The sequence below is a fragment of the Rattus norvegicus genome, chromosome Y (assembly GCF_036323735.1).
Source record: "Rattus norvegicus strain BN/NHsdMcwi chromosome Y, GRCr8, whole genome shotgun sequence".
Classification (NCBI taxonomy): domain Eukaryota; kingdom Metazoa; phylum Chordata; class Mammalia; order Rodentia; family Muridae; genus Rattus; species Rattus norvegicus.
Window position 1 is genome coordinate 34,041,802 of NC_086040.1, and position 26,953 is coordinate 34,068,754.

At 37.7% G+C, this 26,953-nt stretch overlaps 1 long non-coding RNA gene across 2 annotated transcripts; it reads right to left on the bottom strand.

The window, feature by feature from the left end:
• Positions 1 to 542: 542 nt before the first annotated feature.
• Positions 543 to 19,195, bottom strand: LOC134484432 (uncharacterized). Of its 2 annotated transcripts, none has more exons than XR_010061891.1 (4): positions 19,057 to 19,195; positions 10,252 to 10,387; positions 7,103 to 7,160; positions 543 to 1,047 (listed from the first exon to the last, which is right to left on the bottom strand). It is a non-coding gene; the product is annotated as an uncharacterized LOC134484432 (long non-coding RNA). The 2 variants fall into 2 exon arrangements; XR_010061892.1 differs by lacking the exon at positions 19,057 to 19,195 and adding an exon at positions 16,892 to 17,133.
• Positions 19,196 to 26,953: the final 7,758 nt, after the last annotated feature.

Below are 26,953 nucleotides of genomic sequence, written 5' to 3' on the forward strand. Positions count from 1 at the left end.
GACATGGCATCAGATACATGTTAGACCAACAGTTTCGCACTTCAGAATATATCTCCCAGTAGAGCCACACAGAAAAGGTTACTGAGAACAATTTATGTGAGTATTTAAAAAGCACTTTACTAATCTGCATGAGTCACAGCTCTTTGCACTGTGTAAGGTGTGGGCTGATGCCCTCTTCTCAACAGACAAAGAAGGAATGCATTTTAGTGCAAGGATGGGAAATCACTGATTAACAGTTCTTGGGAAAATGTTAAAAATTCAAAAAGGTGTGTCTGTATGTGGTTCTGAACTTAAAAGCTTTTTTTTTTCCTATTTCCAACAGAAGAGCAGTAGCAAGTCATAGCAGAATGCCATGGAGATGAGAAAGTGGAGCGATGAGAGAACTCAATTTGCAGTTAAATGGGCTGTAGACAATCCTTACAAGTTCGTCAAAAAAAATGATTAAAAATATACTTGGTTGAGAGAGGGATTCTTGTGCACCTAACCATTTCTTAACCTCATTAATGAACAAGGAAATTTCAACCTCCCCAGCACCCCCAAGGAAAAAACAACAACAAAAAAAAAACTTCAAAAACAAAAAAACACTCTAAACCACTAAATTAAAACCCAAGGCACTCATAAGTTAAAGCCACTGAGCAACAGACAGGATTGAAATAGGATCTCAAGTCTTACCAACTGACTGCAAGTCTTACTGATAAAAACTGCTAATTGTAAGGAGATTAAAACTGTATTCAAGGCTAAAATGAGTTGACCAGGTTCTGGAGCCTCAGCAGAACCAGCAGCAGGGATGGCAGAGTCCAGGGCAACAGATTGCAGTAGTAAGGGCTCAGATGGGAGACCTCAGCCTACCTTTGTGAGAGCTGTAAAGGGCTGGAAATGTCATGGTGAAGAAAATCGTAGAGGATTTGCCAGGCAGCATTTAATGGATGACAAGAGGCTCTTCTTGTGTCACAGTACCAGCACAGGCACTGGATGAAGCAAGCCAAGCAGGAAAGCACTGAACAGTGGCTCGCACTCCGAAAGTATATCTGTGGTAAAATTCTGGTTCTGTGAAGATTTCAAAGAAGAAGGAAAACAATATCACAATTCAAATAAATTAACTGTTTGTACCATTTAGTCACACAGTACAACTACCCATCAGCGTATCCCTAAAACCGTAACCCGTGGGTTCACAGTCACTCTCTTCTATGCAGACACTACTTGGTCAAACTCTTTAGTGGCTGAGAAACCAGGAAAAGGTGAGGTGGGCTACTGGGCAATGGTTTTTGAGATTTCTGAATATCCTAGAACCAACTAAAATAATTTTGTACTTTTTTCAAGTGTAATAAAACTATAGGAAAAGAATCTATGAGTAAAAGGAAGAAAAAACATCTGCTTTGTTCAATGACTTTAAACATAGGAAAACGTAGAAATATTACGAGTACTGAGACAGCTTTGTTAAGTTGCAAGTTACTATAAACATACACCCAGAGCACGTGGTCTATGGCCTCCTCATAATCAGGGAAAGCTTATGGCTCATTATTGTTTTTTATTGCTGCTCTCCAGTAGTTTTTGTTCTGGGGACAGGATTTCATTTATGTACCCCAGGATGACTGACCATCCTATGGCTTCACCCTCCTCAGTGCTGGGATTACAGGGGAGTGGTGGCCTGCCACACCCAATTTATCATTATCTTTTTGAGTACATGCTAGATCTCTCTACATTAGATCTTTGTTATTAATGCAAACTTCCTAACTAAATGAACTTGGTGTCACCTAAGCATGGGTAAAGAGCCAGAAGAAGGTCACGACTTCTGAATTGATCAGGATGTTCTTTCTCAAGGCATCCGACCTGATTCTAAGCAATCAGTACTTGGACCACTAGCACCTATAATGGCATCCTGAGCATTTATATGAGGACAAGTTGCTGGCGCTCGAGCCGTTATGATGCAGCGACCAACACATATTAACGTTGAGATATAACTGCAGAATTCTTTAAGTGTAAGTGGTAAATGTATTGGCAAGTGGTTGACTAAAATCCTAACACAACTTAGAAGTCAAATAAATGATTTCAGATAAGGAGATTTTTTTTTTATGTGAATGCTCAAAGTAAAGAATCATGCTTGTATATGCATTACAGCTGCTGTGTTTCCGTCTGACTCTCAACACTGCTATATTCTCAGTACCTGAGGGAGATAAATAAAGACAGACAGCTGGACTTATCTGTTTACCCTCCCCCTCAGCAATGCACACAAAAATCAAACAAAATGTGGTTCTGATGTTAGAGTGTAATGAACAATATTAGATATATAAATTGCATGCATTAATAGAAAACTCGGTAATACTGTCTATGTTTACTAAAAACTCAGCTTGTCAACTATGTTAAAAAAAAACCCTCTTTTCCTTTAATTCACATGAAAAGAAAGAAATCTTTCCCTGACTTACTTCTTCCCTGACTTATTTCAACTCTTAATGTTTAACTTCTCCTGGTTTTTCAGTACTGGGGACTGAACTCAGGAGTCCATTTGAGACAGGCAACCATTCTGCTACTGAGCTACAGAACCCTCCCCTTCCTCGGCACCCCCAAACACTTTTTTGGCTGAAGACACATGGGGGTCAAGGGCAGTTACTAGACACATAAAGGTGACTTGTAGGTTTACTGGGGGGATAGCACAGTGAGCAGAGAGCTTGAGGTGCAAGGGTGAGTATCTGAGTTTGAGTGCAAGGAATCCACATAAAAAGCAATATTTTATAACATGAATCTATAATCCCTGTGCTCCAGCAACTGGATGGCAGGGTGAGATAGGAGAATCTTAGACGCTGATAGGCCAGCTTGTCTGGCAGAGCCGAGGTAAACAAAAGAAACCCTGCCTCAATAAAAGATGAAACAATGCCTGCCATGGTCCTCTGATATTCTACCTGTGCAGGGGGTCACATATACATTTATGGAAAATACAAACACGTCAGGTTTTAAGTTACTTATAGATGAACAAATAAAAATAAATTTATAGTACTCCTGTAAATTTAAGGTACTAAGTTCATTGAATAGATGAGGAAACTGCTGTAGAAATGAAGTTTTGTCCATATGACCAAAACAACAACCCACCAATGGTGGAGCTGGAGCTGACAGTCAGGCAGAGTAATGCTCTTTCCATGGCAGCTTGGTAATTTGGTTGGTCATGTGTACTGTAGACGTTTCATGTATCCTAGACATGTAAACTATAATTACCCTATATTCACAGAAACAGGTTACAAAATTATCATAACTCTCAGCAATATTAAATTGTATGAGTTGGGTGCATAATACTTTTTATCAACTAGTAGGAAGGAGAACCTTGAAGTTTTGGTTGTAATGGTTGACCTGTCCTACTAGCTACAGAACTCTAATAATACAAAGAAAATATACAGTCAATAGGTAAGTTCATGTAAAAGCCCTTGCAACTAGGCTTATAACTTTATGATATAAAATGACAATTCTTAATAAAAAGCATCCAAGAAATAATAAAGTTCTGTAGATCATTTAATTTCAACTGGTTTTCTCTTCAATCCATTCAGACCTCACCAAATGTTACTAAACTCCTCTTATGCTGCATGCAGTATTTTAGCGCTTAGAGAAAACAGTCCAGGCATAAAGGTGTTTGTGACGAAGTCCAACTATTTCTTACATATTAGTGGGAAGTAGAGGCAGGAGTATGTGGTGCACTGTCATATCACAAGCATCTGAAAAAAACTAATATGGGCTAAAGGGATAGAAAAAATAGAGAGAACATTTTAGTGTAGTGTGATCTCAGAGTGCCTCACTAAAAACACAGCATTAAACAGAAATCTAAATGAAGGAAAGAAAAGGCAAAGAGACACTCTGGGAAAGAGCTCCCTAAGCAACAGATGTGTTCAAAGACAAATGAATTCAACTGAATGATCATGGGGATTAAGAAAAGATTGGAAGTAACCAACAACTAAGGTGCAACATCCTTAAACATACTGTTTACTATGGAGGGGGAGAGGATGAAGAAAGGGGAACAGAAGAAAAACCACCTTGCACAGACTTGTGGTTAGAAAAAGCTTACGGTAGATGCACACTGCCATACGGTAAATAAGAAACAAATCTGGAAACAAAGATAGTAATAATGGCAGGAGTGAAGAGTGATAAAATTCAAAGAATATGAAGACACAGTAAAAAGATTTCTTGCATGTGTAAATGATAAAATATGAAGGATGTTTTTTGGAAACCAAGTGTTGGCCAAAGGTAAAGATGTCATGTGTCCTGTCCCCAGCGAGTTGTGTTACTAATAGTAACAGTGAACAACTGACTCTAACACTGTTTCAAAAGGGATGTGACTTCCTACAGACCTGAAGGGTTCAATTTATCAAGGACTAAAATCTTTACAAACATGAGCCAAAAGGAATAAAGCCATTAGCTCTCAGGAAAACAACTGTGCCCTTCCCCAAACCAGGCTTTTGGAATAAAGAAAATATTGATATAAACACTCTGACTTCCAGGAACCATAACAAGCTCCTGATTCCCATATGAGGAAGGCTCAATGAAGGGTATTTCTTCAGTAAACCCACTCAACTCCTACCCAGGAATCACTGAGCTTTCCCATTGTCGACATATTTTTTCCTCTTTTTATACCAAGACAGAAGGCCAGCTTGCTTCTCCCCATATCTGATCTCTTCATCCTCTTTGTTCTCTTTCTCAAATGGCTGTTTACTCTGAATTGGACGCAAATTAGTAAGCCCTAGAGGTACTGAAAGAATATCGTTGAGGCAGTTGCAGACACAACAAGACTTTTGACATCACAGAAGAAGCTAGGGCTCTCCAGGATACAAGAGATTTTTCAGGCAGGGCCTAATGATAATGTCACTGAGAACTGTAATTGCCTACCTGGGAAACAGCTTTCCTTACATTGACCAGATTCGAGGGTGCCCTTTACAGGTGTGTCTTCCGTGACCCTGTGGAAATCTTTACATACTACAACTCTCTAAAGGTAGAGACTTCTCTTTTCTTCATTAGTGGTTACATGCTCTGAATGGAGAAAGTTAGTCAGGGGCTTGGCATAGGTAGAAAAGATCTAGGAACATGGAGAGGAGGAGATTGTTCTGGATAATAATTCTTTCCAAGGTACATTCCTGTGACATACAGTTCAATTTGCTAGGTTTTCTGTTTCCCAAAGGTCAGTATTTTCTGTGCAGACCTTTAATTGAATGAAAATTGGACTATATTTACTTATTGTAATTCCTTGGTATAGGACTTTATATATATTCCTGAATGTGAACTTAAAAATTCTGATTTTCAATTCATTATTTTGCAATGATTTTGGCAATAAAGGGGGCCACCTTTAGAGTGAATATAACAGTGTAAATAATGTGTACTCTCTTCAAATGATAAACTCCCAAATCCTTATTTTTCCCTAAAATTACCAACATCAGTAAAGCAGAGGACAACATAGACTATAGAATGCAGTACTGTAGTCCCATTTGATATCAGTTTCTAATATCTACCTTCCTGTGTTCTCACAGCCAGACTTGACGGTATTGGATGTTTTACCATGATCTTTCTTCAGGCCAAACATAAGATTCAGGAGGATGGGCGGTAAGAGGAATGGCATGAGGTCTAGTGAAAATTCAACTTCAATAGTTTCATAAGAACAGGAGAGAGTCTATTTGGCATTGTCATTTGTGTATTCTACATTCTTGACCTTGTTTCCCAGGATCCATGTTAAAATTCCACCTAACATCATACCTGTTGGAGCCACAAAAAGTGTGAAGTGTGTGTGTGTGTGTGTGTGTGTGTGTGTGTGTGTGTGTGTATAATCAGACACCAAAAATAGATAAGATTGAAGAAGCTAAGAATTGCACACTGCCAGCAACAAGATATAGAATTTTCCTGAGAGACACAGCTAGATCATGTCAAATACAGAAGTGAATCCTAGTGGCAAACCAGTGAACTGTAAACTTACCTCATGTTGGTGGATTTTGTGAAAGGATAACAAAAGATGAAGGTGCTTACAACTAAATAAGAACAACTGTGCCAACAAACCAGAGCTTTCTGGTACTAAACAAATATTCGAAGACTGTACATGGATAGACCAATGACTCCAACTGCATATGTAGCAGAGAATGGCCTTGTTCGGCACCAAAATAAGGAGAAGCCGTTTTCCAAACTAGGTTTGACTCCCCGTTCAAGGGAATGTCAAGGTGCAGTAAGGGAGGTTATACAAGAAGGGTAGGGGGACAGGTTAGGAGTCTTACAGACAGGAAACTGGGAAAGAAAAAAAAAACATTTGAAATGTAAATGTAGAAACATTCAGTTAAAAAAAGCAATAAAATTTAGTAAAAAATAAAGAAAAATGAAAGAAATAAAAGAAAGGAAAACTGCAAGTTAATGTCACCAATTGTCTCAGAAATCTAAAGGGTCACCTTCAGGGAATGGGAGTCAGAGTAATACTAGTGGAAAGACTGAGATCATGAAGTCTCAACTAGAAGCACGATATCAGTGTCAGACTCAATCTGCTCTATAGGAATGCAAAGCATGGGGGAATTTCCTCTGAGCAGAGGACACAATATTTGTCTTTAGCTCCTTCCTTAGGACTATTTTCTTCTGGGCAAAAAAAGTAAAGGCGTGAGCTCTCAGGAAAACAACTGTACACTTCCCAACACCTGGCTTTTGGAATAATAAATAAATGATATAAACGCTCTGACTTCCTGGTATCATAACAACAGGGAAGTCCAGATTCTTCTCAGAGGCTCCCAGCTCCTGTTTCTGATACGTGAAGGATAAGATCAAGGCTTCTCTTCAGCAAATCCACTCAGCCCCTACCCAGGACTCTCTGAATGTTCCCACGGATGGCATATTTCTTCATTTTTTGATTTACGTAAACAGAAGGCCAGCTGCCTTCTCCCCTTCTCGGATCTCTTCATCCTTTTTTTCTCCCTCCCAAATGACTGTTTACATTGAATGAGAGGCTAATTAATAAACCTAGAGTTACAGAAGGAATAACCCTTAGGCCAGGCTGTGATGACAACACTTGTGACATTACAGAAGAATCTAGTGCACTCCAGGGTACAAGAGATTTTTCAGGGAGGGCCAAATGGTGATGTCACTATGAACTGCCATTGCCTACCTGCTGAACTTCTTTCTTTAATGGCCAGATTTGAGGGTGCCCCTTCAAGGAGTGTCTCCTGTGAAACAGTGGAAACCTTTATGTATTCATCTCTCTAAAATAGAGACTTCTTTTAGCATCATTAGTGGTTACATGCTTTGAATGGAGAAACTTATTCAGAGGCTTGTCATGGGTAGAAAAGATCTAGGATCATGGAAGGGAGGAGATTCTTCTGGATAATAATTCTAATCCAAAGTCCATTCTTGTTACATTCAGTTCAATTTCCTAGGTTTTCTCTATTTCCCAAAAGAAAGGATTTTCCCTACAGCCCTATTATTGAGTGGATATTGTATTTCATTTTCTTACTATAAATTCCTTGATAGGGCACATAGGGAATATATATATTCCTGAATGTGTACTCAAAAATTCTGTTTTCGAATTCAATATTCTTGTAATGATTTTGACAAGAATGAAGGCCAAGGCAAAGAGTGAATATAACAGTGTAAATACTCTGTAATTACTGCAAATTATAAACTACCAAATCCTTTTTTTTTTAATCCAAAAATTACCAGAGATCTGTAAACCAAAGTAAAACATGGACTATAGAATGTGGTTCTGTAGTCCCATTAGATAACAATTCTCTAATATCTACCTTCCTGTGTTTCCAGGCACAGAATTGAGGGATTTGCATGTTTATCATGATTCTTTCTTCAGGACAAACATAAGGTTCAGGAGGATGGGCAGTGAGAGGAATAGCTTGATGTCCTGTGAAACCTCAACTTCAAAAGGTTAATAAGAACAATGGGGAGTCTATTTGGCATTATCATTTGTGGACTCCTCATTTTTGCCCTACTTGCAAAGAATCCATGTTAAAATTCCACCTACCCTCATAGCAGTAGGCGCCAAAAAAAAAAAAAATATATATATATATATATATATATATATTCTCTCTCTCTATATATATATATATATATATAGAGAGAGAGAGAGAGAGATAAAGATAGGATAGATACAAAAATATATAAATATAGATACAGATATAAATAGATATAGATAGATATAGATGATATAGATATAGAAATATATAGTTATAGATAGATGTAGATATAGATATAGATACAGATACATATACAGAGATAGATAGATACATAGATAAGTAGATAGATAGATAGATAGATAGATAGATAGATAGATAGATAGATAGATTGAAGGACAGATGGATATATCAGCCACCAAAATTAGATAATATTGATGAACCTAATAAGGGCAGGCTGCTAGGAACCAATATAGGTCTTTCCTGACATACACAGCTATAGCATGCCAAATACAGAAGTGAATGTTTGTGGCAGAGCAGTGTTTTCGGCAACAAAGAGGCCCAGCTATAGAGTGAATATATCAGTGAAAATACTCCGTACCTACTTCAGATGGTAAACAAATCTTTATTTTATCCAAAAATTATGAGACATCAGTAAAGCAAAGTACAACATGGACAAGAGAATGAGGTTCTGTAATACCTTTAGATGTCAGTTCTCTAATATATACCTTCCTGTGTTCCCAGTGTCAGGCTTCAGGTTTTTGGATGTTTTACGATGGTTCTTTCTTCAGATAAAATATAAAATTCAGGAGGTTGTGCAGGGAGAGCAATGACTTGAGGTCCAGGGAAACCTCAACATCACTAGTTTCATAAGAACAGGAGGAAGTCTATTTGGTATTTTCATTTGTAGATTCTAAATAATTGAGGTAGTTCCAAAGAATCCATGTTAAAATTCCACCTAATCTCAAGGCTGTATGAGCCAATATATATATATATATATATATATATATATATATATATATATATATATATATATATATATATATATATATATATATATATATGCCACCAAACTAGATAAGACTGTTGACGCTAAGAAGTGCATGCCTCCAGGAACAGGATATAGAACTTTCCTGAGAGACACAGCTAGAGCAGGTCCAATACAGAAATGAAAGCTAGTGGCAAGCCAGTGAACTGAGAACGGACCTCTTGCTGGTAGACTTTGAGAAATGATTACAAGAGCTGAAGGGGTATTAAACACCACAAGAACAACAATGCCAAGTAACAAGAGATTTCAGGTACTAAACCAATATTCAAACAATGTATATGGACAGACCTAAGGCTCCAACTGAATATGTAGCAGAGGATGGCCTTTTTGAGCACCAATGGAAGGAGAAGCCCTTTGGTTTCCTCACTAGGTTTAGCTCCCAGTTTATGGGAATGTCAAGGGGCGGTAAGGTTGGTTTTATAGGAATTGGATGGGGACTGCTTAGAGATCTTATGGACAGGAAACTGGAAAAGATAATATAGAAGTATCCAATTAAAGAAGCAAAAAACATGTTCACAATAAATGAAATTATAGAAAAGAAAACTGCCTGCTAATCACCGCTAATAACTAAGAAATATAAAGAGTCACTGTCAATGAATGGTAGACAGAGTAATACTAGTTGAAAGACAGAGATGATGAATTCTCAACTAGAAGCATTTTCTCTCCCATATATCAGTGTCAGACACAACATGTACACTGTAGGAATCCACAGCATGGAGGAGTTTACACTGAGCTGAAGATACAATAATGACCTTTCCCTTCTTCCTTAGGATGTTTTTCTACTGGGCAAAAAGAATAAAATTAATGAGCTCTCAGGAAAACAGAGCCCTTCCCAACATTTGGCTTTTGGGATAAAGAAATTAGTGATATAAACTTTCAGATTCCCAGAACCATAACAAGCAGGGAAGACCAGATAATTCTGAGAGAATCCCAGCTCCAGATTTGCATATGTGGAAGACTAAGATCCAGGCTGTCTCTTCAGCTAACCCACACAGCCCCTACCCAGGACTCATGTATATTTCCCATGGCCCAAGTATTTCTTCCTTTTTTATATACCAAGACAGAAGGCCAGCTTCCTTATCCCCATCTCTGACCTCTTCGTCCTGTTTGGTCACCTTCCCAAAGGCTGTTTACTCTGAACTATAGGCCAATTAGTAAACCCTAGAGGTACTGAAGGAATATCAGAGATGCAGATGCATACACAACAGCACTTGTGACATCACAGAAGAAACCATGGCTTTCCAGGATACAAGATATTTTTTCAGGGAGGGACAAATGATAATGTCACTGAGAACTGCAATGACTTACCTGCTAAAAAGCTATCTTTACATTGACCAGATTTGGCGGTGCTCTTTCAAGGATAGTCTCCTGTAACGCTGTGGAAACCTTTCCTTACTACATCACTCTAAAATTAGAGAGTTCTTTGTGCTTCATTAGTGGTTGCCTGCAATGAATGGAGAAAGTTAGTCAGGGGCTTGCAATTGGTAGAAAAGATCTAGGAACATGGAGTGGAGGAGATTCGTCTGCATAATAAATATATTTCCAGGTCCATTCCTGTGACATAAAGTTCAATTTCTTAGGTTTTCTCTGTGTCCCAATGGCCAGTATTTTCCATACAGAAATTTAATTAAGTGAATATTCTATTACATTTACTCTTTTTCTTCTTATTGGAGCTGGGGACTGAAAGCAGGGCCTTGAGCTTGCTAGGCAAGCGCTCTAACACTGACCTAAATCCCCAACACTGTATTTCACTTTCTTATTGTACATTCCTTGATAGGGGACTTTATGTATATTCCTGAGTGTATACTCAAAAATTCTGTTAATGAATTAAATTTTTTGCAATGATTTCGGAAGCAAAGGGGACCCACATATAGAGTGAATATAACAGTGTATATATTGTGTACCTACTTCAAATGATAAACTCAAAAATCCTTATTTTATCCAAAAATTACCAGATATCAGTATAGCAAAGGACAACATGGAGTACAGAATGCGGTTCTCAAGTCTGATTAAGTTTCAGTTCTGGAATATCTAACTTTTTGTTTTCCCAGTGCTAGACTTGCAGGTTTGGATGTTTGGATTCTTTCTTCAAGGAAAACAAAATTCCGGAGGAAGGGCAAGGAGAGGAATGGCTTTAGGTCTAGGGAAACCTCAACCTCAATAGATTCATAAGAACAGGAGGAAGTCTATTTGGCATTTGTGAATTCTACATTCTTGACCTATTTGTTCAAATCCATATCTAACATCATTGCTGAAGGAGCCATATATATATATATATATATATATATATATATATATATATATAGAGAGAGAGAGAGAGAGAGAGAGATAGAGATAGAGATAGAGATAGATAGATAGATAGATAGATATAGACATAGACATAGACATAGACATAGACATAGATAGATAGATATAGATATAGATAGATAGATAGATATAGATACAGATAGATATAGATGGATAGATACAGATACAGATACAGATACAGGTACAGATACAGATACAGATACAGATACAGATACAGATACAGATACAGATACAGATAGATAAACATATCTGCCACCAAAACCAGAAAGATTGTTGAAGCTAAGAAGTGCATGCTGCCAGGAACCAGATATATAGATATACTATATATAGATATAGTGTATATAGATACAGTGCATATATATATATATATATATATATATATATATATATATATATATATATATATATGGAATTCTCCTGGCTTTATTATTGGTTACATGCTCTGAATGGAGAGTCATAGTAAGGGGCTTGGCATAGGTGGACAAGATTTAGGAATCTGGAGTGGAGGAGATTCTTCTGGATAATAATTTTTCCCAGGTCCATTCCTATGGCCTACAGTTCAATTTTCTCAGATATCTCTGTTTTCCAAATACTAGGATTTTTCTTATACTCCTTTAGTTGAATGAATATTATATTATGTTTTCTTATTGTACATTCAATGATAGGGGACTTTATAATATTCCTGAAAGTGTACTCAAAAATTCTGTTTTCCAATCCATTTTCTGCAATGATTTTGGCAACAAAGTGGGCCCAACTATAGAGTAAGTATACCAGTGTAATACTGTGTACGTACTTCAAATGACACACTCCCATATAATTATAGTATCCAAATATTACCAGACATCAATAAAGGAAAGTACCACATGGACTATAGGATTTGGTTCTCTAGTCTCATTTGATATTAGATCTGCAATATCTACCTTCCTGTGTTTCATTGCCATACTTGAGGGTTTTGGATATTTTTCCATGATTTGTTATTAAGGCCAAACATAAGATATAGGAGGCTGGGTAGGGAGAGGAATGACTTGAGGACCAGTGAAGCCTCAATTTCAGTAGATTCAAAAGAACAGTATGGAGTCTATTTGGCGTTGCCATTTGTGGATTCTAGAGTCTCGACCTAGATGCGCAGAATCCATGTTAAAATTCCAGCTAAACTGAAAGCTATAGGAGCCAGCAAAAGTAATTATGTATACATCAGCCACCAAAACTAGACAAAATTGATGAAGATAGGAAGTGCATTCTGCGAAGAATCATATATAGATATTTCCTGAGACACACAGCTAGATAATGCCAAATACAGAAGTGAATGCTAGTGACAAACCAGTGAACTGAAAATGGACTTCTTGTTGGTAGATTTTGAGGAAAGATACAAGAGCTGAAGGGGCTTTAACACCATAAGAACAACAATGCCAATGAACCACAGCTTTCTGAAACTAGACCAATATTCAAAGAATGTACATGGACAGAGCTATGTATACAACTGCATATGTGGATGAGGATGGACTTGGTGAGCACCAATGGAAGGAGAAGTCCTTGGTCCTCCCTAGGTTTGACTCCAAGTTCAAGGTAATGTCAAGGGGTAGTAAAGAGGGTTATAGAAGAAGGGGAGGGGGGCTAGTTAGGGATGTTATGGGCAGGTAACTGAGAAAGGAAATAACATTTTAAATTTAAATATAGAAACATCCAGTTTAGAAAAGAAATAAAATTTGCTAAACAATGAACGATATAAAAGAAAACTGCCAAATAATCATACCTATTGACTTGGATATCTAAAATGATAGTCAGAGTAATACTAGAGGAAAGACTGAGATGATGAGGTCTGAACTAGAGCACTGTGATCTCCCAGATAGAAGTGTCATACAGAAACTGCAATATAGGAATCCAAAACATAGAAGAGTTTACTCTGAGATGAGGACACAATACTTGTCCATTCCATCTTTCTTAGTAACATTCTCTTTCTGACAAAAAGTATAAAGTCCATGACCTGTCAAGGATACAACTGTGCCCTTCACAACACTTGAATTTTGGAATAAAGAAATGAATGATATAAATTCTCAGACTTCCAGGAAGCATAAGAACAGGGAAGTCCTGATGCTTTTGAGAGGCTCCCAGCTACTGATTCCCTTATGTGGAAGGCACAGATAAAGCCTATATCTTCAGAGATACCACTAAACACCTAACAAGGACACACTAAGCTTTCCCAAGGACCACATATTTCTTCCTTGTTTTTATACCAAGACAGAAGGCCAGCTTCCTTCTCCCCATTTCATATCTCTTCAACCTCTTTGTTCTCACTCCCAAATTCTACAGAATTAGAGGCCAATTAGTAAACTCTACAGGGAGTGAAGGAAAATCTGAGAGGCATTTGCTTTCATGACAACAGAAGGAGCTATGGTTCACCAGGTTATAAGAGAGTTTTCAGGGAGATCCTAATGATAATGTCACTGAGAACTGCCATGGTCTACCTGCTGAACAGTTTTCCTTCATTGACCAGATTCGAGTGTGCCCTTACCAGGTATGTCTCCTGTAACACAGTGGAAACCTGTACTTACTACATCACTCTAAAGTAGAGTCTTCTCTCTGCTTCACTAGTGGTTACATGCTCTGAATGCAGAAAGTTAGACAGGGGTTTGGCATGTGTAAAAAAGATTTAGGAACATGGAGTGTAGGAGATTCTTCTAGATAATATTTTTATTCACAGGTTGATTCCTGAGACATACAGTTCAATTTTCTGGGTTTTCACTCTTTCCCAAAGGCCAGTATTTTCTCTACAGACCTTTAATTGAATGAATATTGTATTTCAATTTCTTACTGTAAATTCCTTGATAGGGGACTTTGTAAATGTTCCTCAATGTGTAATCAAAAAATCTGTTTTCCAATTAAATTTTCTGAAATGATTTAGGTCACAAAGGTGGCCCAGGTATAGAGTGAGTATAACAGTGTAAATTCTGTGACCTATTTCAAATGATGAATGATGAATTCCCAAATCCTTATTTTATTAAAAAATTACCAGACATCAGGAAAGCAAAGGACAACATGGACTATTGAATTTGCTTCTCTATTCCCATTTGATGTCAGTACTACCCGATCTATCTTCCAGTGTTCACATGGCCAGACTTGAGTGTTTAGGATGTTTTACCATGATTCTTTCTTAAGAGCAAACGTAATCTACCAGATGATGGGCAGGGGAGAAAAATGGCTTGAGGACCAGTTAAATGTATATTTCAATAAGTTCATAAAAAGAGGAGGGAGTCTATTTGCATTGTCATTTGTGACTTCTACATTCTTGACATTGTTGGGGAGAATCCATGTTAACTTTCCACTTAACAACATAAGTGTAGAAGCCACCAAATTATATTTAAACATCAGCAACCAAAACTAGATAAGATTGATAAAGGTAAGAAGTGCATTCTTCCAGGAACTGGATATAGATATTTACTGAGAGACACAAATACAGCATGTCAAATAAAGAAGTGAATGCTAATAGCAAACCATTGAACTGAAAACGGAACTCTTGTAGGTAAATATTGAAAAAGGATTAGAAGAGCTGAAGGTGCTTTCAACCCCATAAGAACAACAATGATAATGAACAAGAGTCTTCACATACCAGACCAATAAACAAAGAATTTACATGGACTGTCCTATGGCTCCAAATGCATATGTGGGAGAGGATGAGCTTTTTGGACAAAAATGGAGATGATGCCCTTAGTCAGCCCTAGTCTGTCTCCCAGTTTAAGGGAAGGTCAAGCAGCAGAATGGCTGTTTAGAGAAGAAAGAAATGGAACGGTTAGGGATCTTATGGGCAGGAAGCTGGGAAAAGAAATAATATTTTAAATGTAAATATAGAGATCCAATTTTAAAAAATCAATATATTTTGCTAAAAAATAAAAAAAATGATATAAAAGAAAAGAAAGTGACAAGTAATCACACATATTGACTCAGAAATCTGAAGTGGTAGTCAGAGTAATACTAGTAGAAAGTCTGAGATGATGAAGTCTCAACTAGAAGCACTTCTTTCTTCCAAATATCAGTGTCAGCACATACTGCACTATAGGTATCCAAAGCATGCAGTTTACTCGGACCTAAGCACACAATGCTTCTTTTTCCATTCTTCCTTAGGATCTTTTCTTCTTGACAAAGGGTAAAGGTCATGATTTTTCAGGAAAACAAATATGCCCTTCACATCACTTGACTTTTGGAATAAAGGAATGAATGATATTAACACACTGTCTTCCAGGAACCATAAGAACAGGAAAGTCCAGAGTGTAGGAAGTTCTTCTAGACAATATTTTTATTCACAGGTCATTCCTGTATACTCTATCCAGTTTCCAGTGTTTGCATGACCAGACTTGAGGGTAGGATGATTTACCATGTTTTTTTCTTAAGGCCAAACGTAAGATAATGGACGAGGGGCAGGGAGAAATATGTCTTCAGGACCAGTTAAATGTCTACTTCAATAGGTTCATAATAACAGAAGAGAGTCTATTTGAAATTGTCATTTGTGAATTCTACATTCTTGACATAGTTGGGCAGAATCCATGTTAACTTTCCACTTAACCACTTAGGTGTAGGATTCACCATATATATATATATATGTATACATCAGCCAACAAAGCTAGATAAAATTGATGAAGGTACAAAATGCATTCTGCCAGGAACTGGAAATAAATATTTAGGGGGAGACACAGATATATCATGTCAAATACAAAAGTGAATGCTGGTAGCAAACTAGTGACCTGAAAATGTACCTCTTGTTGTTAAATTTTGAAAAAGGATTAGAAGAGCTTAGTGTGCTTTCAACCCCATAAGAACAACTATGACAGTGAATCAAAGCTTTTGCTTACTAGACCAACATACAAAAAAAGGACATGGACTGATCTATGGCTCCAAATGCATATGTTGCTGAGGATGGCCTTTTTGGGCAACATTGGAAAAAGAGACACGTTTCTTCCATATTTTATCTCCCAGTTGGAAGGAATGTCATGAGGCAAAAAGGATGGATAGAGAAGAAAGGAAATGGAATGGGTTCAGGAACTTATGGTCAGGAAATTGGGAAAGGAAAATGTATTTTCAATATATATATATATATATATATATATATATATATATATATATATATATACACATATATATAGAGAAACATCTAGTTAAAAAGGAATTAATTTTGCTAAAATATAAAAAATGCAGATATAGAGGAAAATAAAGCTGCAAAGTCATCACAATTATTGACTCGGAAAGCTGAAGTCGTAGTCATAGTAATAGTAGTGGAAAGACTGAGATGATGAAGTCTCAACGAGAAGCATGTCTCTCTCCCAAATATCAGTGTCAGACACAAAATGCACTCTAGGTTTCCAAAGCACGGTGGAGATTACCTTGAGTTAGGGACACAATACTTGTTTTATCCTTCTTCCTTAGAACCTTTTCTTCTTGACAAAAAGAGTAAAGGTCATGAGCTCTCAGGAAAACAACTGTGCCTTTCACAACACTTGGCTTTTGGAATAAAGAGATGAAGGATATAATCCCTCAGGAACTATAAGAACAGGGAAGTACAGATGCTTCTGAGATTCCCCCAGCTCCTGATTCCCTTATATAGAAGACTCAGATCAAGGCTATCTCTTCAGCGATACCACTCACCACATACCAAGGACTCAATGAGCTTTCCAAAGGACCACATATTTCTTCATTATTTTTTATACCAAGACAGAAAGCCAGCTTCCTTCTCCCCATTTATAATCTCTTCAATCTGTTTGTTATCACACCCCAATTTGCTATGAATTAGAGGATATTAGTAAACCCTAGAGGTACTGCAGGAATATCTGAGAGGCAGTTGCTGTCACTACAATAGTTGTGATATCACAGAAGAAGCTATGACTCACCAGGTTACAAGAGAGTTTTCAGGGTGGTCCTAATGATGATGTCACTGAGAACTGTCGTGGCCTACCTGCTGAACACCTTTAATTATATTGACCATATACAAGTTTTCAGTTTCCAGGTATGTCTCCTGTGACACAGTGGAAACCTATACTCTAACCCATCACTCTAAAAGTAGAGACTTCTCTCTGCTTCACTGGTGGTTACATTTTCTGAATGGAGAAAGTTTGACAGGGAATTGGCATGGGTAGAAAAGATTTAGGAACATGGTGTGCAGGAGATAATTCTAGATAATAGTTTTATTCCCAGGTTCATTACTGTGACATACAGTTCAATTTTCTGAGATTTCTCTGTTTCCCAAAGGCCAGTATTTTCTCTACAGACCTGTAGTTGAATGAATATTGTATTTCAATTTCTTATTGTAAATTCCTTGATAGGGGATTTTGTAAATATTCCTCAATGTGTACTCAATAATTCTGTTTTCCAATTCCAATTTCTGCAATGATTTTGGTCACAACATGGGCCCAGCTATAGAGTGAGTATAACAGTGTAAATACTGTATACCTGCTTAAAATGATAAACTGCCAAATCCTTATTTTAACAAAAAATTACTAGACATCAGGAAAGCAAAGGACAACATGGACTATTGAATTCGGTTATCAAGTCCCATTTGATGTCAGTACTACACTATCTAGCTTCAAGTGTTCCCATGGCCAGAATTTATGGTTTAGGATGTTTTGCCATGATTCTTTGTTCAGGCCAATCCTAAGATACTGGATGAAGTGCAGGAGGAAATATGTCTTGAGGACCAGATAAATGTCTACTTCAATAGGTTCATAAAAACAGGAGGGACTCTATTTGAATTGCCATTTCTTAATTTTACATTCTTGACATAGTTGGGCAGAATCCATGTGAACATTCCCCTTGACAATATAGGTGTATGAGCCACCAAAACTATATTTGTATCCATCAGCCAAGAAACTAGGTAAGATTGATGAAAGAAGTGCATTCTGCAAGGACCTGGATTTAGATACTTCCTGAAAGAAACAGATACAGCATGTGAAATACAGAAGTGAATGCAAGTAGCAAACCAATGAACTGAAAACAGACCTCTTGTTGGTAAAGTTTGAGACAGTATTAGAAGAGCTGAAGGTGCTTTCAACCCAAGAAGAACAACAATGCCAGTGAACCAGAGCTTTCTCATAAAAGACCGATATAGAAGGAAAGTACATGGAATAACCTATGGCTCCAAATGCATATGTGGCAGAAGATTGTCTTTTTAGGCAACATTGGAAAGAGAAGCCCTTGTATTCCCTACTTTGTCTCCCAGTTCAAGTGAATGCATTGTGGGTAGGAAACTGGGAAAGGAAATAATATTTTAAAAGTAAAAATAGAAACATCCTGATAAAAATCAATAAATTTTGCTAAAAAATAAAAAAGAGTGATATAAAAGAAAGAAAGCTGCCTAGTAAATTTCAAGCTGACGCAGAAATCTGAAGTGTTATTCAGAGTAATACTAGTGGAAAGACTGAGATGATGATGTCTCAACTACAAGTACTTCTCTATTCCAGATATCAGTGTCAGACACAAACTGCACTATAGGTATCCAAAGCATGGAGGAGTTTACTCAGAGCTAGGGATACAATACTTATTTTTCCCTTCTTCCTTAGGACCTTTCCTTCTTGACAAAAAGACTAAAGGTCATGATATCTCAGGAAAATAACTATGAACTTCACAACACTTGGCTTTTGGTTTAAAGAAATTAATGATATAAACTCTCTGACTTCAAGGAACCATAAGAACAGAGAAGTCCATATGAGAACGGAGAAGTACAGATGATTTAGAGAGTCTCCCAGCTCCTCATTCCCTTATGTGGAAGACTCAGATCAAGGCTATGTCTTCAGCAAAACCACTTAACACCTACAAAAGACTCACTGAGCTTTCCAAAGCACCACATCTTTCTTCCTTCTTTTTTATACCAAGCCAGAAGTCCAGCTTCTTCTAACTATTCCTGTTCTCTTCATTCTCTTTGTTATCATTCCCAAATTTGCTCTGAAGTAGAGGCCAATTAGTAAATCCTAAAGGTACTGAAAGAATGTCTCAGAGGCAGTTGCAGTCACAACACTTGTGACATCACAGAAGAAGCTAGTGTTCTCCAAGTAACATGAGAGTTTTCAGGGTGGGCCTAATGATGATGTCACTGAAAACTGTCATGGCCTATGTGCTGAACTCTTTCCTTACATTGAAAAGATTCAAGTTTGCACTTTCCAGGTATGTCTCCTGTGACTCCTTTATATGCTCCTTCTCTCTAAACCTAGAGACTTCTCTCTGATTCACTAGTGGTTACATGCTGTGGGGCTTGGCATGGGTGAAAAAGATTTAGGAACATGGAGTGTAGGAGATTCTTCTAGATAATATTTTTATTTCCAGGTACATTCCTGTGACATACAGTTTAATTTTCTAGGTTTTCTCAGTTTCCCAATGGCCAGTATTTTCCCTACCGTCATATAATTGACTGAGTATTGTATTTCAATTACTTATTGAAAATTCCTTGATACGGGACTTTATAAATATTTCTCAGTGTACTCAAAAATTCTGTTTCGAATACCATTTTCTGGAATGATATGGTCACAAATGTTTCCCAGCTACAGAGTAAGTATATTAGTGTAAATTCTGTGTACCTACTTCAAATGGTAATCTCCCAAATTCTTATTTTATCAAAAAATTACCAGACATCAGGAGAGTAAAGGACAACATGGACTATTGAATTCTGTTTCTTGTCCCATTTGATATCAGTACTACACTATCTAGCTTCCAGTGTTCCCATGGCCAGACTTCAGGGTTTAGGATGATTTACCATGATTCTTTCTTCAGGTAAAAGTAAGATACTGGATGATGTGCAGGGAAAAGATTGACTTAAGGACCAGTTAAACGTCTACTTCAGGTTTGGGGATTTAGCTCAATGGAGAATGCTTGCCTAGCAAGAACAAGTCCCTGGGTTCGGTCCCCAACTCCGAATAAAAGAGAAAAAATAAAGTCTACTTCAATACGTTCATAAAAACAGCGGGTGTCTCTTTGAAATTGTCATTTTTGAATTCTATATTCTTGACATAGTTGGTCAGAATCCATGTTAACATTCCAATTAACTTCATTGGTGTAAGAGCCACCAAAAGTATATATGTATACATCAGACAAAAAAAAAAGAAAAAAAAACTAGATAAGATTAATGAAAGTAGGAAGTGCATTCTGCAAGGAACTGGATATAGATATTTACTGAGAGACACAAGAAGTGAATGCTGGTAGCACACCAGTAACCTGAAAACAGACTTCTTGTTAAATTTTGAGAAAGGATTAGAAGAGTTGAAGTTGCTTTAAACCCCATAAGAACAATGATGTTAGTGAACCAGAGCTTTTTTTACTAGACCAATATACAGAGAAAGTACATGGACTGACCTATGACTACAAATCCATATGTTTCAGAGGTTGGCCTTTTTGGTCAACATAGTAAAGAGAAGCCCTTGTCCTCCCTAGTATGTCTCCCAGTTCAAGGGAATGTCATGCAGCACAAAGGCTTATTAGGGAAGAAGAAATGGAACTTGTAGGGAACTGGGAAAGGAAATAATATTTTAAATGTATATATAGAAACATCTAGTTAAAAAGCAATAAATTTTGCTTAAATATAAAAAAAATGAATGATATAATAGAAAAGAAACCTGCAAAGTGATCACAAATATTGATTTGGAAATCTGAAGTGGTAGAGTAATACTAGTGGAAAGACTGAGTTATTGAAGTCTCAACTAGAAACACTTCTCTCTAGCAAATATCAGTGTCAGACAAACTGCACTATATTTATCCAAAGCATGGAGGAGTTTACCTTGAATTAGGGACACAATACTTGTTTTTCCTTTCTTCTTTAGGACCTTTTCTTCTTGAGAAAAAGAGTAAAAGTCATGACCTCTCAGGAAAAAAACTGTGCCCTTCCCAACACTTGGCTTTTGGAGTTAAGAAATGAATGATATAAACCTTTTGATAAGAAAAGGTAAGTCCAGATGCTTCTGAGAGACTCACAGTTCCTTATTCCCTTATGTACAAGGATCATATCATGGTTACTCTTCAGCGATAACACTCAACTCCTACCAAAGAATCACTGAGCTTTTCAAAGGTCCACATATTTCTTGTTTTTTTTATTCCAAGATAGAAGGCCAGCATCCTTATCTCCATTTCCAATCTCTTCATCCTCTTTGTTATCACTCCCCAATTTCTCTGAATTAGATGCCAAATAGTAAGCACTTTCTAAGTATGTCTCCTGTGACACAGTGGAAACCTTTATGTACTCCATCTCTCTAAAGCAAGAGACTTCTCTCTGCTTCACTATTTGTTTCATGATCTGAATGGTGAAAGTTGTTCAGGGGTTTGGCATGGGTAGTAAAGTTATAGGAACATGGCGTGTAGGAGATTCTTCTAGAGAATATTTTTATTATGTATGTCATAGGTTTTTTCCTGTGACATACAGTTCAATTTTCTAGGTTTTCTCTGTTTCACAATTTCTAGTATTTTTCCTACAGACCTTTAATTGAATGAATATTGTATTTCCATTTCTTATTGTAAATTCCTTGAAACGCGACTGTAGGCAGCTGCAACGCGCCAGGCCTCAAAGATAGCGCTGGTTTCTGCCTTCCACCTTCCCAACTGTGAGCTCTCCTTTTAGTAAACTAGTCTTTATTTGGCTACAACTGCCTGGCCTCCTAACTTCCGCATAGTGACAGCCTATCTTCATGACGCACGTGGCTCGATAGGATTGGCCAGCGCTAGCTATTTAAGTGTGGTTAGAGGGTTCCCTGGGGTCAGAAGATTGTATCAAGTTTCCTGACTGTCCTCCTCAGCCTCGCCAGCAAGAAAACTCGCAGGGACATACGGATCCTTGCTACAGCTAAACGTTTATTGAATCTTAAGGAGAGTCACCGAGCGCCGGCATGGCACGGCTTATATACACCCTAGCATGGCGCATCCACACCTGATTGGTTGTTTACCCATGATCTCACTAGGCACAGCCCGTAGTCGGCAAAGACCTGGCACGAAGGCACTTTTGCACATGCGCACACAGTTAACTTCCTGAAAGGAAGTCGGCTGGCGTGGTGGAGGCCAGCGCCATCTTGTAATGGCGAAAGCTATCCTGGCCTTCCATGTGAGGCGCAGTGGAAACCAGCGCCATCTAGTGGTGGCGAATGTTAAAGCAGCCCTCTACATCTCCCCCTTATTATTTTATTTATAAAGATCATGATCACCCTATCACGTGTTATGAGGAAACCTCAGCAATGTGGAAGGGTTGATCAAATAATCATTGAGTCTCTCTCATGCCAGTGTAATGGATCCACAGATCCATGGGGTGCAAGAGCAGAGAACTCAGATACCGACTAATTTTTGAAGATAGATAACCAAATTTTAAGGGAGGCCCCTTGTTCAATGGCCACAAGTGCCTGAGTGATAACGGCTTTGTCACTTTTCTGTTGAGATCTGACTTTGTAAACCAACCATAGCATGAACACTAATCCACAGCATAGGGCTGCACCAAACAGAGCCACTCCCGATAAGTAGTGGGAACCTCATTTGGTCCTCCTCAGATGTTACCAACAAGGGCCATAGTCAAGCCACTCCTATAATAAAATTTAGAATTCCCAATTGTTAGCAACAACTCCAGAAAGTTCACCCACTGTGCTTGTCTAACAATAGATTGGGGGAGGATAACTCCAGACACTGCAGACACAATGTTTGTAGTAGTAAATGGCTGCTACAATAGCAGCGAAAGTGTCAAGGTCTTTTCCAGGTCAGTTCAGGATTTTTGGAACAACCAGCAGGAATTGGAACCATTTCTGAGTTCTGTACAACCAGGGCAGAGTTCCCCAGTCCAAAGCAGCTTTACGCAGGTGGGAATCCTGTGAAGCCACAGTCTGCCAACAGGGGAAGGAGGGGGGCAGCAATGGCTGGAGTCCAGTCTTCTCCAGAAAGCAGCAGTTCACAGAGGGTCAGAGAACAGGCCATAGTGGGACGGGACACACGCAGCGGTAACACTGACTGTAGCAACGGCAAAATCTCTGTGATGACAAAAGATGAGGGGGGAATCTTCCATCTTCTTCTTAAGGGCACAGGAATGACTTCAGGGACCAAAACCAGGAGAGCTGAATCTTCATGCTCCCAGGATCAGCAAGTCTCACCATCCACTCAGGCAGCTGGCAAACTCTGTAGCATCCTGTAGAAAAAAACACAAAGATTCCCTCTTCCCCATATAAAATATCTGGATAGGATCATGTCAATACGTGGGTCTTTCTATTTCACCTAGGAAGAAGTATGCCTAGTTGTAGGGTGCCATAAACTTTGGCATCCACATTTTAAAATTGAAATAAAAGGATCATTATTTAGCACACAGGGATAACTCCCCCTATTTAATTATTAAGATATAGTAAAGGTATTATTTATTAAGGTAAGTCCTTGAGAATTAAATTGAGGACACTGAGCACTTGTATTTATAAATTGACTTGTATAACAAATTATTGTCTCTAGCATTATTGTTTTGGATATATAAAGAATGAGATTTTTTTGACTAATTGTTCTTTTGTAAGGCCTATAATCTGTCTGGTATCATTGCCCTCCCTTGCTAAAGTGTCCAGGCAATACAGTTTGAGTATTTAAATGGTCTATTAAGGAACAGTACTTAGTGCTCTTAACCACTAAGCCATTTCTCTAGCACCTCACAAACTTTATTTATCTAAAAATAAGCATTATTTAGAAATGACAAATCCTGTAAATATTGTCTAGATTTAGTCATACTAGAAATCCCTGAGCTGGCAGGGCAAGGCTGGGAATTTAAAGTAAGCAAATGAAGGCTTTTTCTTTTCATATCAACTCTATTACCATTTTCAAAGAGCTGAGTCTATGGTTTTGTTTAGTTGTCTGAGCCAGAGCACCTCAAGGACAGTGAGTTGTCAGACATTCACACTGAAATCTTCACTCACTGATTTTATGTAGAAAACTTGTCTATAGTAAAGCTTTAAGTAATTGAAATCAATTGTAAACCACAAGCCACACATTGGCTATCAGTATGTGAATTGAAAGCTTGATTTTAAAAACAGTGGCTAAACCACAGAATTTAATAATCTGTGTTGAAGCAATAGAAACTCTCAAAAGAATAAACAAGTGACCCAATCATGCATGTAGCCTTTTCATTAGATGAACCACCTATAAATATACTAAGTGCATTTTCTATGGGTTGCATGTACAAATTTACAGTAAGTACAAAAGCATGTAAATAGTAAAATTATCAATTTTGCTGGAAAAATTTGTATATGTAATAGGCTAAATATCAGTATTTTGTAATAACCTATTAACTGTTGTTTGGAATAAGATATGTTTTTCCAAGTTTCCTTTTGAAATACTTCCAGGACTCTAGCCTACAATTCTGTATTAACACAACTTAAGCTTTATATCCAATGACAAAGACCTAAGTCCTCTGGCAAGGTGAGGTACTTAGCCAATTAACATAGCCCTAGAAGTTTAAAATTAGTTTCAAATATTCTTTTTTGGAGTAGTGCAACAGCTACTCCCCAAATATTAAAGCTCATTTTGAAAGCAGAAGTTTGTAGTAAAAATTTCCATATACACTGAAAGATTTAAAGTTCTAACTTATTACATTGAAGAAGCAAAAAATTACATAATATAAGGCTGTTAGCTTTTCCTAATGATATCACTTTATGGGCTCTCTAAAATTATAAGCAAGCTCACGAAATGAAGACTCACAATCGCCAGGACGTAAAAAATTGCATAAAAACAATCCTCTAAATCTGTCTTGAAATGGCAGTTGGAATAAGGTATCTGGCTGTAATGCTCTCACAAGTTCTAAAACCTCATCAATCCTTTGTAAATCCTGTAACAATCTCTACCTGTTTGATTTTTCCTCAATTATAAATAAGTTTGAGTTAGTCCATGTAACACTGACAATGCTTAATCAAATCCTTAAGTTCTATTTGTATCACCAGAGCACAGCCACAATTTTGGAAAGTCACCTGAGTTCTGAGTACTGACTAGGCAGCTGTTCTTGGGAAAGGGGAGTTAGCATCAAAATACAGAGAGCTTCAGGGCAAACCACAACTTTGGAAGGCAAAACTCGACCTCCAACAATCTAGTACAAAGTTTGACTGCCTATTCCTATATGTGAACACACGATGGTGTAGTCTCTAATACCTCAACAAGGAGACATTGTCCTAAATTTTTTTAGAAGACTGGTTTCTCGAATAAGAATCCAATAAAAATATCTCATTTTAGATATGTTTCCCGAGGTTGGCTCATGCCGCATATTGTCAAGAATGACTCCATACAAATTACCAACTTAATGTCAACTTTTTGTTACCAATATTGTACCTTTTTTAACCATATCCAATAACTTAAAAGCCAATAGTCCATAACCATTGCAAGTAGACCATGTTTATACATTGAAAAACAATCAGAAGCAAATTGACGTGGCTATACATATCTTTAATATTTAGACCAAACACCATATTAACTTTTTTACCTATTATTTTAGAGAAGCACCTTGTCACGTGTTGAGTCTAATGATCACAGTCAAAGATTTTTCAAAGATTAACAGCCATCAGTTTTGTACCAAAGAGGCTGAGGAGCTGTTGATGCCTTTAAGATAAGCTAGTATAAACATTTAGCCACCCCCTGGGGATCATGCTTCACAGGACTTAGGCTTCTAGCTACAGACCTAGGCTCTAAAACCTAATTGAAACTGCTTTTTATTTTTTGTTCTCTTTTTTAAGAGAGTTAAAACCAAGTCAAGGTTTGAACGACCAGCAGATAAAGTTTTTACCATTTTTTCTTTTGAACATGAAACATAAAACATTTAAACAACGAGAAGCAAGAAGCACAGACGCAAACTGACAGACATGGGGATAGCTTGGTGCACCAATGGCAGACAATAGACAAAGAGGGAAAAAAAAAAACAGATGGTGTCAGCAGAGAGGTAGGATTTTCTCTTTCCCACCACTTTTACACTGTCTATCCATTCAAGTGTAGTTGTTACGGTCGATGGATTGTCTCAATTCCTGGACTAGTCCATCAACCTGTTAAACCCAATTTCTGTCTGATACTGAGATATATTATCTGTGCAGCACAACTGACATTCGCCAATGGTATGGAAGTGAAAAACAGTCCTGAATATTTTTACTCACAACCCAATTACATTAACTCCATCGAGCTGTGTATGGGCATTGAGATGTCCTTTTGTTTGATTCTCTGAATAAATTTTCATGTGGTCTACCTCTATCAAATCTGATCAGTATGACTCTGTGAAGTTCTTCTTCATAGCAAGGTGTCTCATCTTCTAAATCCTCTTCCTCAGAGGAGTTAAGCTCGTCTGTCTATGAGCCATCAAGCTCTGAAGTCTTTAAATCCTTTACCGGATAAAGACTTCTTCTTTTCAAGACCTTTTTCTCCCTTCTCTGTATTATCTGTCCTGGGGCATTTTCCCCACTCTCTCACTTCTGCAGAGGGGACTGTCTGGTTGTCTTTCCTTGAGCTCTTTAATTTTTCTTCCCATCCGGTTTCTGTCATGCTGCCTTGCCCCTCACCCAACGCTCTCCGCTTTGCTGTTACAGCTGGGCGGCTCCCATGTGACCTCTGATGCCATCTGGCAGTAACTAGAAACTCAAAGGCCAATACAGAAAGCCCGAGAGCTGCCAAATTAATAATAGAGGCTTCTGCCGCATCTAGCAAGGGAGTGAGGTGGAATAGATCATGGCTAAACATTGTCTTTCAGGTCCTTTCCGCGGCTTGTAGC